The 16,499-nt window shown below is 32.0% G+C and overlaps 1 protein-coding gene across 1 annotated transcript in view; it reads left to right on the forward strand.

Moving 5' to 3' along the window:
• The first annotated feature begins 1,775 nt into the window (after window positions 1-1,775).
• Window positions 1,776-16,499, forward strand: part of map3k14a (mitogen-activated protein kinase kinase kinase 14a) — a 35,293-nt gene continuing 20,569 nt past the window's right edge. The window contains exon 1 of the mRNA XM_002661208.7: window positions 1,776-1,837. The gene's annotated coding sequence lies outside the window, so the exon portion shown is untranslated. The remainder of the gene's footprint in view (window positions 1,838-16,499) is intronic.

A 16,499-nucleotide genomic window follows, 5' to 3' on the forward strand; every position in this document is an offset into this window, starting at 1 on the left:
TAATGTTTAGTATTAATGCATTTAAATTAGTGTTATATAGTGTCTTGATCTTATCATGAGCTGAGGGTGCAATTTTGTTCCTATAGGGAAACAAAATATATAATTGTACCTTTAAAGGTTCCAAATTGATCCTTTACGGTACAATTTTGTATCCAAATGTGCTATAAAAGGTACAAAAATGTACCTTTCAAACCTAAATCTGGACATTTGTACCTTTATAGCCCATTTGAGTACAAAATTGTACCCTAAGGACCAATATGGGACCTTTAAAGGTACAATTATATATTTTGTTCCCTCTAGGAACAAAATTGTACCTTCACTGTACCTTTTTTTCTGAGAGTGTGCGCCACTGCGTTGCCCTATTTACTTTTTTGGTTTTCATTTTTAAAAAAAAATGTTTTTTGTTAGTTTTAGTGAAACTTTTATTAATTTTTACACTGAAATAAAATTGATTGATTTTAATCATTCACTTATCTTCTTTTCAACTTAATCCCTTTACTATTCTTGAGTAGCCACAGCAGAATGAACCACCAACTCATTCAGCAATTTATTTATTTATTTATTTTTTACACCTGTTTTACAGAGCTGATGCCCTTTCAGCTCTAACACATCACTGGGAAAATATTTTAATCTAGTGTTGGCTAAAATGATTAATATTATTCAATCAAAATTTATAACTATTATAATTATTTAACATTTTATAACTATTATAACTATTTCACCAATTCATTTTCCTCCTGTGCCTGCTTGCTACAGCAGAATGAATCACCAACTACTCTGGCATATGTTTTAAGCAGCAGATGCCATTCCACTTTTATTATGTCATGTAATAAGTTTTAAGTATATGTATTATTATTTATTAAGCTAAATACAATTCCTTTTATATGACACATTTAAGAATTATTTGTAATTTAGTCTAACCTTTTTAATGTTTTTTTCTCAACACGTGTCCACTTTTCACTGAGTCTCTAGCAATCTTAGAGCTCAGTTTAAAAACCCATGAATTAGATGAATTTATTCAGTCTAGTCCAAGAAAAGTGTTCCATTGTTTTATCTGTAATAGGGTGGAACAGAAGAAACTGCAACGTAGAGTTTTACAAAAGTTAAACATCGGGATTCCCAGGCTGGTTGACTGTGGCCTATTTTCAAAACTGTATCCACACCCTCTCATGACATGCTTCAGCATTACACTGTGTAAACTAATATGTGCAAGCCAGTAGATGGTGCTGCAAACCAAAATAAAAACTGAATAGTGTTGCTCAGGTGATATACATCCCACGTATGTATTTTTCTGTATGAAATGTATATAAAATATTTTTACCGTTGCTACATTAAAAAAAAAAAAATAATTAAAACATGTCTGTAAAACTTGTTTTAAAAGTTCGTGAAATCGTAAATTAAACAAGTTTAGTTTTCGAGATAACTTAATTTAGGCTATATATCTGTTGTTTTTGTACAGCAGTAAGGTTATTTGTAATCTGGATGAAATGTTAAAGTCTAGCACAGTAGGTTACTTTATTACACTGTTCAGGGTTTAATTGTGGCGGAAGTTATTTTGTAGCAAACACTAGTCTGCGCAACGTCAATTCTGGATTCAGATAACTTACTTTCAACATGAATCTTGAGCAGTGATGTCATATGCTTCGTCTCATAACCTAGAAATCTTCCTATGTAGACAGCCTCGCGAACCCGTATGTGTGGTGCAAACATGCTGTCTAGGTAGGCATCGTACTAGGTTTTGACACAGAGCCCCAGTCTTCCTGTCTCGGGCGAACAGAATAGCTCGAGTCGACGCCGGACGAACACCGATTCTCCCTTCGGTTTTAAAATAATTAAGGTAAGTCCCCTTAACTGTACCCAATTGTTCCTATAGTGTCCGTCACAAACGTCTGTCTTTAAAACACAACTGAATTCGCAGTTTTCTGTCTATTTTCTTTCTCTCTGTTTTGTGAAATGGCGGATGAGCGAAGAAGGAAGTTAAACGCTTCTTCCTTGTTTTAAAAATGCCTAAACGCTTTATCTTGTGTAAAAACAAATGAAGGCTTTTTAATACAAATGTCTGAAGGAAAACTGGAAACAAAATTCTTTCAAATGGAAAAAATAACTTTGTGCACAAATCTCTTGGACGTCATGTTAAAAAAGTAACGTATATATATGTTTTTTTCTACATGTTTAATGTAACGTATTAAATATACATTCTTAAATTAAATATAAACCATCAGAAATGTGTTTGAACGAGCGTGCGCAGGCTTGTAATAATTACAACTGCACAAGTGCACAGTTCATATGAAAGGTACATGAAAGCCTGTTATCATGTGTTTAATTGGTTATTATAAGTAGTTCTGTATGACTGTGATGAGAAAATGCACTAATAGCAGATTAATGAGATTAATGTGTCTCTTTTTGTGGCTAAGGGGGCAGAGGGGCCCCTGACAGGTATTCAAGGGGTCTGTTTGCAGCCCATCCTGTCCCAGTGCTTAGACTTTAGAGCAGGACTTACTCAGGCCAAAAGCATCCTATTCCTGAGTGGGGGCGAGGATGAGTCACTGTCTATTGTCTCAAAAGTGTGTGTGTGTGTGTGTGTGTGTGTGTGTGTGTGTGTGTGTGTGTGTGTGTGTGTGTGTGTGTGTGTGTGTGTGTTCACACTTGAGTCTGTTTTCCTTTATAGCAAGACACTTCAGGCATTTTTATGCATTGGTCAGATTTAAAGGAATAGTTCATTCAAAACATGAAATTCTGTCAGGAAACTCATCATTTAAAAATTTTTTCTGTTGAACTCAAAAGTGAAACTATCCATTTTGAACTATCCATTTATTCCAAGTTATTTCTGAAATGTGTATTTTAAAGACTAGTGGAAAGAAAAAAATCCAAAATTATCCTCTTATTAATATTTTACTAGCATTACACCGTAAAAAATGCAAGGTTCTAAACAATGTCTTCGTGTTGTCCCAAAACAAACCAATTAAGGTAATTTGTTTGTATTTACAAGGTAAAGTGGATTGAACATAAAACAATTACATTGTCCCAAATAAATGTCAAGAATTGTGTTGTTTCAGCTCATTTTAAATAAGTAGTTTGAACAAGCAGCAAACATTTTTTTTGAGTGTAGTATTTGTGCTTTTAGTGCAAATATCGAAACATTCTTAAAACAAGTGACATTTACATGAAATGTGAAATGATTAATGATGCATAAATAATGCATTTTCTTTACTTGGTCTTGGTTCTGCTTGAGTTGCTTTCTTCTGTTGAACACAAAACCATATTCTGAAGAATGTTGAAAACCAGCAGCCAGTAAATTCCACAGTACAATTTAAAAATGTATACAGTAGTCAACATTTGAAGTGGATCAAACAAAGTTTTTCAAAATTGTGCTTAGACTGGGTATTTTTCTCTAGTTTTAGGACAATTTTGATTAAATGTTTTGAACCACTTCAAGTGTTGACTAATGCATAAAAGTCAATGGCTGCTGCCTCCCAACGTTCTTTTAACATATCTTCATTTGAGTTCAACAGAAGAATTAAACTCAAATAAGTTTAAAACAATTGGAGGAGAAATAAATGATGACAGAATTTTCATTTTTGGGTGAACTATTCAATGTAATAGTCTTTTATTCACTTCAGTAGAATGTTATCTATTTATTCCTGTCTATTGTATATTGTTATTATATAACTATACATGATGAGTGTTTGTTTAATTTACTTTATCTGATTTATCTAACAAATAGTTAAAAATATATTGGTGAACTAATAAAAAATATATGGTCCCACTTTATCGTAAGTACCATTATTTACTATGTACTTACATAAAAAAAAAACAAGTACAATGTACTAATTGTGTTGTTATGGCATTGCACAACACTTTTGTTGCTATAGAAGTGGATTGCGGATAAGATTAGGGATGTGTTTGGGAGCATAGGTAGGTTTAAGGTTGGGTTAAGGTGTAAGGTTTGGTCAATAGTGTAATTATAAATGTAGTTACATAAATTAATTATAGACAGGCAGATATTTTGTTTAAACATTTGTACAATGTAAAAAATATTTATAGAAAACTAAAGAAATGTCTTAATAAACTGTGGTTAATTACCTGGGCTAGTATGGTGCAATCTATTTGTTTTTACTCTAATACACCATGGTGTAATGCATCACTAAAATTAGACTATTGGATTTTCATGGTTTATTTCAGTTTTAAATGTGTAATGCCAAAAGACAGTGGTCATGCAGACAAACATTTTTTCCTTGCTCTAAAAACTTTTTGGTCGGTGGTTTGTGCTGTTTTAGTACCATTTATCTACAAAGTGATAAATGTGCAATAAGTTAGAATGTTTCAGTTAACGTCTGGTCAACACTCGCCTAGTCACTGTGAAGTGGACATTCCCATTGGTTAAGCTGATTTGTTTTGTCACATCTTCAGTGGTAAAAGGCTGTGATTATAGCCCTTAGCTTGTGTTTTTCTTCTCGGTCCTGTCCCAGACCTCAATACCACAATGTTCCTGTTTTAAGAGTCCGAAACATCCACACTTCTGTATGCCATGGCTCACTGAATACACTGTCTGTCATTTGTGTTTTCTTCATCATATGCCTTTGGCTCTTATCTCTCACTTCTGCAAAAAAAAAAAAAAAAAAAAAAAAAACATTCAACATAAAAAAACTAGTACCTGCTTGGTTACTGAACATTGTTAAATATAGGCTATAAGTTAGGCCATGTTTATTGAAATGTAATGTTCAGGTAACAGAGTTTTGTCCGAGCGTTACAAGCCAAACCACATCATTTCCCTAAGCTGTTGCTTAGAAATGACAGATTGAAGGTGTGGCTTAACTCCTGATTCTGTTTGATTGGACAATGATAAAATTTCAAAGCAAGTTTCGCAAAAAGTGTGGTTCAAATTGGTTTTGTACACTGTAAACGATGCAGGGTTCCACACAATCGATTTGTGTTGGGTCAACATGAAGTAAGTAATTTTTTTCTTTAAAATGTAAGTGAATTGAACAAACAAAAACTAAGTTGTCCCCTAAAAACCGAAGAATTTTGTTGTTTCAGCTCATTTGAAATAAACAGCAAACATCAATTTTTGAGTGTAGCCAGAGTTGGGACTGCTTGATATTGAAAAAAGATTTTCTGAGATATATTGCAATATTTTTTGATTTACACAGAAACAGATTTTGGCCACACTTTATTTTAAAGTTCAGTTTTCACTCTTAGCAACCCATTTGGTCTTTTGCTTCAATAAACTCCTAAATTGCTCCTTATTATTAGTTATTTAGGTAATTTAGGTATTGGGTAGGATTAGGGTTGTAGATTAAGATCATACATAACATGTGCTTTATACATACTAATACGCAGCCAATATCTCAATACTAGACATGCTAATAAGCAACTAGTTAATAGTGAGAATTGATCTCTAACAGGTTACCAAATGTATTAATTTTTATTGACTGAGATGATTCTGCACTGTAAAACCCAACTGTCAACTTTATCAAATGAAATGAGTGTAGTTAACTAAAAAATGACTGAAAGTTAGTTCTATTCATTTGAAAAGAGTTTTGAACTCAGTGTTGAAGATAATGAGTTAATTAAATGCCTCAGTACTTCAACTTAAATGGAGTAAGTTCACAGTACTTGTATAGATTAGTGTTTTAACTCAAATGGTATGTTGCAATTGGTTTCCTCAAACGGTTTGAGTTGCCATAACTTATTGGGTTTTACAGTACTCAGTTGGTTTGAGTTCACTTCATTTATTGGGTTTTACTGTGCTCAAATTGCTTTGTTTACTCAAATGGATTAAGTTCACAGTATTCATTAGGCTTAGTTTTTTTAACTTAAATGGTTTCTTGCAATCGGTTTCCTCAAATTATTTGAGTTACCTTAAGTTTTTGGGTTTTACTGTGTGTAGGGGAGTGAATTATGCATAACATGTAATAAACCATGTAATAAACTACAAGCATGGATTAATACAACAAAGCAGCAATAAAAGTGAAATAAACAGTGCATGCATTATGGTTTATATATATATATATATATATATATATATATATATATATATATATATATATATATATATATATATATATATATATATATGTGTGTGTGTGTGTGTGTGTGTGTGTGTGTGTGTGTGTGTAAAAATGACAAAGTCAATTCAACGTTGCATATCATTACTATGTAACTATTGTGGATCCATACATTGTGATATATCAATGCTGAAACAATATATCTTTCAGCCCTAGCCATAATGCTAACTGACTGTGACAGATAGAAAACAATTGCTGTGTGAAATTTGATTTTCAAGCTGGATTTCATCACTAGATGTGTTACTATCATGTGACGATTGCACACTGTAAAGTCTGTCGCTGGAAAATAATTGGCAAAAAATGTTTTATGCTTAGCAAGGCTGCATTTATTTCAGTAAAAAAAAAAAATACTGAAATCATATGTTAAAATATTATTACAATTTAAAATCAATCTTTTCTACTCCAGTACTTTATGGTATTATTTAAATGTTATTTCTAAAACAGTAAAGCTGTTCTAGAGTCACATGATCATTCTCAAGTAACATTTTTTTCTTCTTTAATAGAACGATACGAGTTAATATGAGTTTAACCAACACGATTCTTAAATTTTTGGGGGGACATCTTGATTGTCTTTTGTTCAATCCACTTAAATTGTTAAAACGCTTAAGTTAACTTGACCGATTTATGTTGGGACAACATAAAAGAATTGTTTGGAATCCAGCATTTTTTGCATCATTGCTGATAAACCTAATTTATTAAAAACAAATATTATAGGAAACTTTCCAAGAAAATATTTTGTTGTCAAAAAATGTCTCAGCTCTATTTCCTTCAAATAAAGATCCTCAAAGGAACAAAGTTGTTTATAAGTTAGCAGTATTGTATTTACATTCCTTTTGGATGATGTGATGTTTCTAACTTACAAAGTCCATTCAGCAGAGCAGTTAAACCAGTTCTAAAAAAACAAGCTAGATATAGATCTTATTTTATAGGAAGAAGTCATTTAAGGACAGCTCTTTAATTCTCTGTATAATGTTTGAGGAATAGTGGTGTTTGTATGTCTTTCTTAGGGCTTTTTTTGCTTGTGGGTACAGGAACACAAAGCACAAACACATATGGTTATATGATTGTCTACTGTCTGATCCGTTCTTTTCAGAAATCATGACAGATAAAATGTTTCTGTACTTGTTTGAATTAGAGTTGCAGATATCTTTTTATTTCTTCATACAAGCACTCATCTCATTTGTTTTCTAATGTGAAACAAATGGCAGAGTCAGTGTTACCACCTTAATATGCAAAAGCTAAATAATTTAGAAAATTCAAGGCATTAATGTGAGTTAAGCATAGAGAATTAGAACAAATATGAGTAATTGCAAGCTTTTAAAGGGATAGTTCACCCAAAAATGAATATTTACTCATCGTTCACTTGTTCCAAACTATGGCTATACAATATATCATTTGAGCATTGATATTGCAATGTGTGTGTTCGCAATAGTCACATCACAAGACATGCAGTGTTGAGTTGGAATTATAGTTGACCAGAATCTACAGGACAAAATAAATGAGATTTGTGGAGTCACTGCAAAATCTAATTATTATAGAGTGAAAATGTAACATTTTCATGTTTTTAAGGCCTATGTGAACATTTTAAGAGTTTAAAGAATGTTAAAAGAACATAAAGAGCATAAAGAGTAAACTCTCACCCTAAAGTGCTGTTTAAGAAAAAAAAACTGCCTTTATTCTATATATAAATATATATATAATATATATATATATATATATAATTTTTTATTAAATTTTTTATGTGTATTACATGTATACCATAATTTAAATAAAATATATTTATATTTCACTCCCATATAAAATCATCCCAATTAATCTGAAGTAAGGACTTTCCAATTAGAGCTATTTAAGTCATGTGATGAAATTGTATTTATATCGCAATATATATCGCAGGGAAAATAAATATCACAATGTCAAATTTTTCCCAATATGGTGCAGCCCTGTTCCAAACCTTTGAATTTCTTTTGTTGAACACAATAGAAGTATTTTGAAGAAAGCTGGAAACAACCATTCACACTGTAAAAAATAAATTGTTGAGAAAACATAAAAAAATAAGGCAACTTGATGCAGTAAGAACTTTGAGTTGTCTCAACAACTGTTTTTTAGTTCTTCTCAGTAACAATATTTAGTTGAGCTAACATAATATTCTTTGTTCATGCAATATTGATTATAGTATTGTACTAATAAAGATATTCTTGTCACATCAATTAAAGCAACAGTAACTGCTATTGAGTCAATTAATTTTTTTCTGTTTAGTGGATGTTTTTTTTCAAATTTGCAAAATACATAATTAGTACTAGTTAGCATATCATTCTGTTTTAATCATTCTACTTACAAATGACAAACACAAACTTACTACTTCTTCAATTTATTTCCACTGAAAGCAACAGATAAACAAGCTTTACAACAGGAAATAGCACAAACATTTGTAAATATTTTAAGATGAAAAGTGCTTCAAATTACAAACTTTACAGTATACAGACTTTTCTGCTAATTTGCAGGCACATATGCTAGCTTTAACATTTTAACTGGCATAACAGCACAGAAATTAACAATTTAAAGATTGCATTTAACACAAACTAAATTTGCTTTGAATGCTTTTATGCACAAATTATAAACAAAAGGGTTGATTTGGACACCAGATTCCATAAACATTTAAATCTAAATATTAAAATATAAACCTTTTAATTTTAAAACCTTTAACGGTAACTCTTTATAATAACTACACACTACGAATCATTAGCAAAGCATTAACAAATAGTTAATTATCTGCTAAGCAGTAACTCTACATTATTAGACGTTAGTAAGCACTTTATAAATACAGCTACAAATGCTGTTATAAGCTCAAAATGTGCTTAATGATTGTATTTCATACTTTGCTTTTTATTAATTGTTCCTTACTGAATTCAGTATTGCATTATTTACAAACCATTTGTATTTAAGTGTAGCTGGTGGTTTTTAAGATCATTTAGCCTGAGTTAGTAAATTATTAATGGAACTATTCAAATTAACATTTATATATCTTATTACTCAGGCATATAGTAATGGTTACTATGTATGTTAATAAATGCTTTATTGACTCAACTTCATCCATTTTTGTGACCTTATCTAAAGTGAGACTATTTTTGCTTTAAAAATCTTTTATAAATGACAATTAAAAGGTGGGTATCAAATGAACTATAAATGTTTGCAATCTAATCTAAAAAAATAAAATTACTGTAAACATTAAACATCGCCGAATAACAGAAATGTTAAAATACAATTAGCAATAAATACAATTGAATAAAATTGGATAAAACAATATATTATGATATAACATTTCAGTGTTATTTAGCAAAGTTTAAACTGTACAGTAACTTTATTTTAGATAGGGTTGCAAAGATTTTTCTTTCATTTGATAGTTTCATTTGTGTATCAATAAATAAATAGAAATGAATGAAATAGTTCATGCTCTTTTTCCCTGTTCGGAATATAACTGAGCCTTTAATTGTCATTTATAAGGGATTTATAAAGCATAAATAGTCCTCACTTTAGGTCACAAAACTGGATGAAGTCGAGTTAATAAAGCATTTATTCATATATAAATAAACTAATAGTATATGCCTGAATAATAAGATATATGAATGTTATTTGAATAGTTTATTAATAATGTACTTTCACATTCTGAATGATCTGGAAAAAACCACCACCTATTCTTAAATAACTGGTTTGTAAATAATGCAATACTTATGTAATGAAAAAAGAATCATTAACAAAGTATGAAAATGCAATTAATTACAATTTAAGAATATAGCATTTGTGGGTGTATTTATAAAGTGCTTATTAATGCCTATTAGAGTTAATACTTAACGAATAATGAACTAACTATTTGCTAATGCTTAACAAATTATTCATAGTGTGTAGTTATTATGAAGTGTTACCCATTTCAATGAACACAGTGCCTAAACAGTGGCTCTCATGAATCAGATTTAGTACTCAAATTGTACATTAGGTCTTTGTAACATCAGACCATTGACACAACACTGTTTACAGTATTAGTTTAACATCTTGTTTTTAAGAGAAAGCACACGTTGCGTACATCCAGTCCCAAGCTCCATAAAAACATTCTGAATTGTGTCAAAAGTGTACCGGAGTTCTTTGGGATAGGAAAAGTTGAGTGCATAAAGAAGGCCAAAGAGGTATGCTACAGCACTTGAGGTATCTGGAATGTCTTCCTAAACAACAACCTCTTCCAGTACAACAGCAATGTTCTGGATCATCTTCCGTAACATAGAGAATGACAATTGATACGCCCTTTGTTCCATCTTCAGTTTCCTGTGAAAACACAATAAGAATATTTGAGCATAGAAAGTCATTATAGTACTTTATCTACAAACAAGCAAGATATTATATTGCAAGTAGGGCTGTCATGCTTATTAAATTTAGGTGACGATTAATTGTCAAATAAAATATTTTGATTAATGGTGATTATAGAGATTTTAAAAAATTAGCAAGTAATTGTTTATCATAGGGCTATAACAACACAAAATTTAAATAATTGTAATAAAGTTATTTATTCAGTTAAAAATATATACCGTTATCTTTCAGAAATATGAACATTCTGTAAAAATAACAAACCAGCATAATACAATGACCATGCAAACTTAATTGCAGTTAAGCAAAATGACCAGTTACATCAAATAGTTATGATCATAAAACTGCTATGTGTAGTTTGTCTGTAGGAAGACATAGTGTTATAATTCAAATCATTAAGCAAAAGTGAATGTAACAATTAAACAGACAACATGTAAATAACAAGGAGCCTAGATCTACAAACGCATAAATCATCAGGATTTATATATATTAATGCAGTAATTGGAGTTTAAATAAATAAGTGATTTATTTTAAAATACCGTCATAAATGAATAAATAAATAAATGCTGATATGTTGTACTCTGAATACAACAACTGCCATTTTGGTTGACAATAATAATGTCTTAGACTCTCGGCACAACTCTAATTTTATGTAATAACAGAAAAAGCAATAGTTTCTCTTGCATCTCTTTTACATGTTCTTTCCCTTAACTACCTGCATAATTCAGTGAGCAGGTCTAACCTGGTACTAATATAGAACCTGATATCAATCTTTTAAAAATAACAAGATACTTGTGAATCATGAAATTTACAAGACACGTTTATACGTAAATTTACTTCTTATACCTTAAGGTCAGAAGATTTGTAATTTCTGTTAATGATACCTAAATTAAACATTTTAACTCAGCTAATCAAAATTTTCATGAAAGCTCCAAATAGATTGGCACTCAACTTTTCAAGACACCAGCAATACAGAAGCAAGTTTGGACACTCATGCTTTAAACCATTTAAAGTGTTTGATACCTACTTTACATTTCTTGAAAAGGTTAGTTTGTTTCTCTCGAAGAAACAAAGGCAGGCCCTCCAAAGCAGCAGTCCTTCTGTGATTAACAATTTCTGTTGTCTGCAAAAACATAAAAAAGATTCAACCAAAAAGTCACAGAATGAAATCTGAAATATCATCAACTACATAGATCAAAAACATGTAAATAATGAAAATTATTAACTTGCCCTTTCATCAATTCTTTCCAGGAGCTCTTCCATTTCATGTCCAAACGCTCCTTTTCTGGCTCTGTATAATTTCAGAAGCTTTGGTGTGTACTTGTCAGTGGCTGCCATGAAGACTCCTAGAAGGTCTTTGTTGGTGATGCGGAAAAATTCCTCACAGATCTTTTTAAAACAAACCAACCAGATTTACTGCAATCATTTTTTTCTGTAAACAGAGCATCTTGCATTCTGTAAACTTAAAGCCTAATAAGAAAGAAAAAAAATATCTTTACCTGTTCTTGAAAAAAGAGTGTAGGCCACCTCTCCTGAACCTCTACAATCATTGGCTGCTCTTGGACCATTTTTTTTCTTCTAAGGGAAAATGTTAGTTCCATTTTTTCCCTCATGGCTGCCATGTCTCTTCTGCATTAACTTCTTTACGTTTCAGATGATTTTGTAGTTGGAGAAAAAATCTTTTTTCAGTACAAATCTCATGAAATTCACATAGTCCACAATTAAAAGTTGAAAGATCTCGACTGACTATCAGTGTTGTGGTGTGATTTAGATAAGTGGGATCGTAAAGTACCTGCAGTTTTAAAAGCACAAACACACTGCGTGTAAAGACAGGGCCAGTTGGAAATTCTATGATGATGTAGCTGATAGTGCTTCAGAAGGACATCTTCACTTGAAGTGCTGAATTTGCAGTTTTTACACTGCATGAAGTCTTGAGGAGATCATCCTGAAAACAGAAATAAGCAGTTACAGTATAACCTTGTATTGTTAAATCACAACTTTAAATAAAATATAATTCTTACAAAAATATATTTGAAAAAGCTACACATTTAAAAGTTTTAAACATTTTTCAAGTTTATGCCCCCATATTTTAACATGAAACATGTTTGGGAGCAGACAATGATATTAATATCAATATATGATATTGATGTATACAGAGGAGTCCACAAATAATGTAATATAGTTAGTAATAATATATGCTTTGAAATTAAGACTACTTTAAACCTAATAGGAACTATTTATATTAATTTGACAGGATTAAATCATGTTTTAGGCAATATTTTATAAATAAAAAATATAAACTACATTTACATATTACTTTATCTAATATAATTTGAATATCCGTGCTTTATATATGCGTCACAAATTTATAAGTACAACTTACGGTCTCTCACTCGCTCTTAGTAATGGGAAGTTCGGATCATATTACTTATTTGGACCTTTGAGTCTCGTTCGTTGAGATGAACAAATCTTTTTTTCAAGTCATTTCCATCAATTTGCCAAAATATTATTAAAATGATACAAGTTATTCCAAACGCATCCACAACTAACGTTAGCCCAGACGTTGATCACACTACAAACAAGTCATAACGTGAATGCTATAAGAAAAGTCTTTTGTCTATGATTATGTGAGCTCAGCTCTTCTGACAGGTCTTCAAATTTGAGGGGTTCGTCTACGTCACACAGACAGACCCATATAAGCTTAACCAAAGCACAGTCTGAACCGAAAGGAGCCATTAGTTCACCTTTCGAGTCATCTGGTTTTTGACTCGTTCGTTCATCACGTGACAGCATGTTAAGAGAGATGACTCAACGCCGAGAACTCGAAAGGTGATTTAAAAATTTTTCCGGCTCTGATTGCATTTCATTGCCTTATGTCTTTAAAGTGATGAACGAATGACTTTAACCCGATAGAGGACTCGATAAATGAACTAATCTTTTCCTCCACCTGCACAAATGTGCGCATGCGCGAGTGAACAAATCACTCCCAGAGAGGACTCGTCGTTCTCGAGTCATACAAAAGATTCGTTCAAAATGAACGAATCGTTTAAGAACGAATCGTGCATCACTAGGCGGTGCACACACAGAGAAAAGCACGTAAAATGAGAAAAATATGAAAACTCGCCAGAGAAATGAAAACGTTTCACCTAAAAACAAACAAAACCTCTGAATTCCCTAACGTAAATGTGTTAATACTATGGTACCAAATTAACGTTAGCCATCTTTTATCAGTGATTAACAGTTAAGCATAATGATGTCATTTTAGTGTTAACATGAAACATTTTAAACTTAAACGGCACAGAAAAGCAGTTTCCGTTTTTTTTCCAAGTAATGTCTTAAGGAGCGGCACAAGCTTAACTGGCGTTAGGCAAACGACGACCGTGCCGACCTCACAGTCCTCCGCCCTCTCGAAGGTGCGGGCGTGGGCGGGAAGGATGTCACGCGGGGTCTCCATGCCTCCCTGAGCGATTAACTCTGCCTAAATCCGCCACTCATGTCATGAATACACGGAAACATTTATGAGTTTGGACTTAGCTGAAACTATAGACCACATTAATTACCCACTGCATTTGAAACTTAAGCATATGCAATAATTCTCGTCGCTAAAAACAAACCGTCAGGTAGTGAATATAGTAAAATTCATTGCATGCATAGAATTAGTGTTAATAAGTGTTGTTACTCACCTACAGGAACAAGTTAATTTTTAGTTCTTCGAAGAGTCGAAAATATCTGTGAAGTCCGATATGGCACCAAGACAAAATGGAGATGAGGAGCGAAACGAATGGTCCATATGGGGGAGGGTTGGCGCCGTTTTCAAACGTCGCGTCACGCATGCGCAATTTATTTAAATATCAACATACCTGTTCAACACAAAAATGTATGTCCAGAAAACTCTGGTAAACATGTAGACATAACATTTTAGCGAATATTATTGACATAACATATATTTTTATGTAGATCAGTAGTTATTCACAATTCTTAGTATATATGACAGAAAAAGTACAGTGAGCTGAACAAATTGAGATTTTATTTTTTACAGTGCACTTTCATAGTAGGAAAAATTCAAATACCGTGGAATTCAATGGTTCTAGTTTTCCAGCTTTCCTCAGAATATATTCTTTGTGTTCATCAAAATAAAGCAACTCATAAAGGTTTTGGACCTGTAAATAGTAAGTAAATTTCATGTTTGTGTGAAATTATATAAACTGTTAGTATAAACTGTTTAAGGTTATATTGAAAAAAAAATCATACAACAGTAAGTGAGACAAAACCATTTTTAGGATGGATATCACTGGAGGGTAGAAACTGAAAAAAAACGTATTATTTTATGTCATGAATCCGTGATCCGTGAATCCGTCATGATACCGTTTGTCAGCTACTGTTTAACATTTTTGCCATTGTTTGAAAAAGGTGTTCAGTGAAAAAAGTGGTTTTATAAGCCAAGTAAAACAGACAACATTTATCCCAATATTGATGCTCATTTCAAACACACTGAAGTATATTTTGTGACTTTATCTTTGAAGTTACAGCTATGTAGGTTCGTTGAGTTGAATATCATGCTAGCTGGCAGTATTTTGGATCAGATCTGGAAATCCATTGACTCCATGTCAAGTGATTGTCATCAGAGAATTATGAGGTTTGACCTTCTCAGTTTGAATTTGTGCACTGAAATAAGCTATTCGACGCCCCAGCAAACAAATTCTACATTTTTACACACGCCTGCCTACCAGGAAGGGAAATTTGTTATGGGTAAAACAAATTAGTTTACCCTACTTTGCTCTTCATTTAATCATCCCATTATTCCAAACCTGTATGAGTTCTTCTGGGAAATGTAAAAAGCAAATAGTTCAAACTAGGGCAGGGCGATTTAACAAAAAAAAAACTTGCATTATAATTTAAGTAATCTTATATCCTGATAATTATATAATATAGTACCAATTAATAATTTATATAATTATTATTTATAGTTCATGTATATATTAACCACATGGAAGGGACACATTCATACATGATTTAAATTTCTCACTATAATGAGAACTTCTTTGATTTAAGAATGTTGGAATACAAATACAAAATATTAATACGAATCAATGATCAAAAACTAATGGTTACAGGCTCTATATAAAATATTACTAAATAAAATGCAAACATTGTACTGTAAAGTTTACAACTTTTAACCATGCTGTCAGTCATGTTTCTGTGCATCCCCATATAGTGGCATGTAAGATTACGCTCATTCATATGACAAACATACGGTGGCCGAGAGAGTGTGAGAGAGAATGTGGTGCCATTTAAGAAAACACGTGCAATTGCAAAAAGCGCCAGCAAATTAAGAAAAGATTTTCCGCCGTTTGACAGCACACCTGCTGCAAAACCTCACAATGTATACACATTAAAAATGCGCAGCATCTTCTCATAAAGCAAACAATTTACAAAAACGTGCTGCATCATCTCAAAACACTTGCAAAAACAAGGCAACACAACAGAAATTTCAAGGGGACCCTAAAACGTGACGGATGCTGCTGCCATGACTTCTGCTCAGTAAAGTTGCAGGTGATCTTTGAAAGGGGAGTTTTTTATTTTATTATTACATTTTCCTAAAACCCTAAACTCAACCTTCACAGTAATGTCAAAACAGTAGTTGTACAGAGGAGTATTTATGCTATTTATTAAATTACCCAATAAGTTGTATTTTATTAACGCCTACCCCACCCTAACCCAAACCCAACCATAACTGCAAAAATGTTATTGTTATACAGTGCTACAAAAATTATGCTACATTGATGTGTGTTTCTGCTGCTGTATCTTATCTAAATAACTATAACCTAAATAGCCAAGTCCGTCATGTTTTAGGGTCCTCTTGAAACATTTGTGTTATGTTGTGAGCTATTTAAAGTGTTGTGTGAAAATGAAGCGCATTTTTGTAAATTGTTTGCATTGTGAGAAAGTGCTGCACGTTTTATTATAATTGTTTGCGTTGTGAGAAAATGCATCGTATTTTTTATGTGTATGTCTTGTAAGGATTTGTGAACAGATGAAGGTTTTTTTTCCCTAATTTGCTGCCATTTTTTGTAATAG

This window comes from Danio rerio, chromosome 3 (assembly GCF_049306965.1).
Source record: "Danio rerio strain Tuebingen ecotype United States chromosome 3, GRCz12tu, whole genome shotgun sequence".
NCBI lineage: Eukaryota > Metazoa > Chordata > Actinopteri > Cypriniformes > Danionidae > Danio > Danio rerio.